Below are 3,997 nucleotides of genomic sequence, written 5' to 3' on the forward strand. Positions count from 1 at the left end.
AGTGTGTTCTGTTGCCTAGTGAGTTAAGAAATACTTGACTTTTTTTTTTAAGCACTGGGGATCCCCCCCACCCCGCCCCGCCAGAGGAACATGAACAAGAAAGATAAGGGATGATGTGTAAATTAGCTAAAGGTAACTCTAGTCCTCCAAAGCCTTATGCAACCAGGTGAAGTTTGGAAAGAACCAGCTCATGTTTCCTAGTCCCGGGTATGGGGGCAGGGCCACCGAACAGATGCAGAGAGAAGAGAATGGCTAGGTAGGTGTGGTCTTTGTGAATGCAGTTCTTGTGTCCTCGCCACCACTGCTCGTCCTTCACTTCTACCCCCAGTGCCTGTGGTTTTCCTCTTTACAACAACAGTGGAAAACTGGAAACCCCTCCCTTCCTGCTGGGGGTGTCAACACAGCTTTTCTCTTGCAGCTCAGATCACTGCTGCCAATGGCACCACCATATAATGGCACCGCTTCCAAGTGGACCCTATCGCATTTACTATGGCCACTGCCACCCCCTCTTGTTTGATTGCCATGCCCTCCAACAATCTTTTGCTGCTCAGCCAAGTACCTCGCCTGACCCCTGCTAATGTGCTCACCACATAGGGAGACCAACATCCCAGTTTTGTCTAGGACCAAGGTGTTTCCAGGGACGTAGGACTTTCAGTGCTAAAACAAGAAAGTCCCAGGCAAACCAGAATAGATCGGCATCCTGTACCCATAGTGTCCACAACTGCCACTGCCACTGACTTGTGTCTTAGCATACGAGATGGAAACAGTGGAATCAGGAGCAGTCCTAAGAAAAACTACTGGGGTAGCTTTTTCCTCTGCCTTCAGGACCCTGCTGGGTACCCTGGAAAAACTCACACACCTCCATTTCCCTGGATGGAACTAAGTGGCCCTAGAAGATGTACTTCCTCTCTGCAGTCCATCCTCTGTGACAGTTCTGTGTCCATCCTGCTCTTTCCAATGCCATTATCTTTGGGGTAGACCTACACTCACAACCAGAGCGACAGGGCCTGTACTTATAATGATATGTGTGCAGCAAGATACCACATAGAATTCTTTTTTTTTTTTTTCACTTTAAAATCTGCTAATATGTTATATTAAAGGTTAAAGGGTAGGGATACTTCCAGATAAGTGTACTTTCAGGTATTTTAAAAAAGAAAACAAACTGAAATCTTTCGAGGAGAAATTTCTTAATGTCACCAAAAACTAAAAAAAAAAAAAAAAAAAAAAACAAAATGAAAATTAATTTGGTGGCTTTTATAAAAGCCACATACGTTTATTTCAAGTGCTTTAGAAAACAGAGAAAATCATATAACTTAACCAAAAATATCATCCCAAATCCCACCACTCCAAGATAACCACTGTTAATATTTTGATCAATTAGATAAAATTAATATTGTATATGTCCTTCTAGTTTTATCTATGCATATCTATGTGCTTAGACATACAAGGCTTTAAATAAAAATGAAATCATATAATATATACATTATGTATAAATATGTGTATATACATTTTGTAAACAATAGTAATAAAATCAAACACCCGTGGACCCACCACTCAGCCTAAAAAGACAAGATGACTAATATGAGTAAAGTCTTTTGTATATCCCTCCCTGACACTGTCCTCCCTCCCTCTTGCTTGCCTTTATAGTTCAGCCAAACACATATGTTCTATAAATATTTGGGAGGCGGGGTCTGCATGTTTTTAAACTATATGTGAGTGCTGTCACACTGCATGCATCCTTTTGTAAACATGAAGCCTGCTGAAGCAGAGCCCCTCTGTAGGAGATAGGATGTGTGCGTGTGTCTCATAAAGAAATGCAGCAGGCAAAAGGAAAGTCTCCTTGCTGGAAGGCTAAGATGTGTCCTATCAAGAACTTAAGTTGAGGGCACTATTTGGGTGCCAGAGTTTCTGGACATGTCTAGTAGACTGGTGGCAAGGTCCAGCACAATCTCTTTGCAGGGGTCCTGAGAAACCTGTTACAGAACAATCCATCCCACAAGAAGAAAATCCCGGCATGAGCTACAGGATCCAGGAACAAAACCTGAATGATTTGGAATATAGCCCGGGAGCCGTGATACAGACTTTGGGTGCCAAGTTTAATTCCAGTGGTACCGCACAATACGAGATTCTTCTTCTGTATTCTGTAACGCGCGAGAGCCTGAGCAACGCTGCTTTAGCATAGCACCAACAGACTGTGACATAAAGGGGAGAAAGCCATTCTTCCTCACTCTGCCAAGGTCAACCTTGGCCTCAGGAGGGCCCAAGACGCACAGCAGGAGGACACGGTGAAGCCAGTGGCACCACCAGAAACACAGAGAGCTTCCCTAGCACCCAGCGAAGTGAAGTAGCGGCATGCCTGGCTGTCAGCTCAAATATCATCTCAATGTATGGGGCCACTCTACTGGAATACTCAGACTATTTTTTTTAATATAGTCTATTGTCAAGTTGGCTAACAGGCAGTGTACACAGTGCACTTTTAATACTCAAAATATTTGAAAGAAAAGTTGGTAGAGGTTTGGCCTTCCTGTGTCCGAGAAGCTAGTGAACTTAGGGTATCGATGCTAACGTGCCTTCACTCTCATCCTCAGGCTGGTGAGGTCTGAGGAAATTTCAGGTTACAACATCTACGTGTCAGAAGGTAACCCAGGGTGGAAGTATAGACTGCATGGGGAATGCAGGGATAATTCCATTTGTCTGGAACTTAGGGTCTGTGGGAGTTACTGGAGGATGAACCTGGAAAACTAGGCTTCTCTCAAGTTCTTTGGGACCTGGCAGGCCAGGCTAGGGGATGTGGACTTCTAAGACTAATTCAGTCCTGCTGAAAATGTATTAACACATAGCGGCATGCCCAGCACTGCGTTTTAGGAAAATTAATTTGCCAGCAAGATAAAAAGAGATAATAAAATGGAAAGAGAGAAAATCAGAAAAGCAGAAGACCGCTAGAAGAGTCCAGATAAATTGAAGTAACAGCAGTGGCTGTGGGGCAGATTCTAGAGCACCTGTGAAGTAGAATTGATGAGGACTGGGCTCTATATCTGATACGTCATTAAATGATGTTTGCGAATCACAATATACTATGCAACTTTAATATACCTTAAGCTTTCTGAAGTTTAACGCCATTGAAAGTGAAGCCACAATGACACCAAGAAAAAATGCCACTATGGAATTTTCAGTGTTGTCATAACTATAATACAAAAACTCTAAAAGATAAACACATTCTTTACATATAGCCTATATTTTCCCCTTCCTATTCATTTAAAAGAAAAAATGTCCTAGAAGGAGAGACAGGAAATTTCATTTTCCATACCTCCAGATTGCTAGCCTGGTCAGGTGAAGAGAAATCTGAAAATTATGTGCGCTTTATTCTAAAGAATCTGAGAAGCAAGACTTCAAGTGTCATTTCTCCATCCAGATTGTGCGTGTTGGGGATTTGAGTGAGATTTCAGGTGGGTCCCTGATCACATGCCAACCAGACATCTGCCGTCAGAACTGCTGTCCCACAGTGCCACAGGAAAGGAGACTGTTTTATGTGCTGGCCGTGAGACCTGTGACCCTGCAAGTAGGCTTGTGAGGAGCATGCTTAGCATTTTCCTGACATAGAGCCATGGGCTCTGTTTTGAGATGGTGGTGTCCCCAGTTTAGAGAAAACAGATTTAGACACTGATTGGTTTATTCTAAGTGATTGATTCCAACAGAGACGAAGAAAGTGGCCTCTTCAGTAACTACCCCATTCCAGCTCATTTCTTGTTGGAATACAACCACCAAATGGTAACCAAATGGCTGATGCCTGCTCGCCGATCCAGCACCCCTCTAACCTGTGTCTCAGGATTGCCCTGTGTGAGTATAAAGAGCATGTGGCAAGGTGGAGGAGGGGAGAACTTTCTCTTCTTCCTTCTTGGAACTTTAAGAGTAATAAATTTATACTTTAGCCAAGAGGGGTTTTTTGTTTTTTGGGGTTTTTTTTGGTATGCTTACTTTTGTTTCTAGAAGAACAATA

The sequence above is a fragment of the Panthera uncia genome, unplaced genomic scaffold (assembly GCF_023721935.1).
Source record: "Panthera uncia isolate 11264 unplaced genomic scaffold, Puncia_PCG_1.0 HiC_scaffold_1412, whole genome shotgun sequence".
NCBI classification, from domain to species: domain Eukaryota; kingdom Metazoa; phylum Chordata; class Mammalia; order Carnivora; family Felidae; genus Panthera; species Panthera uncia.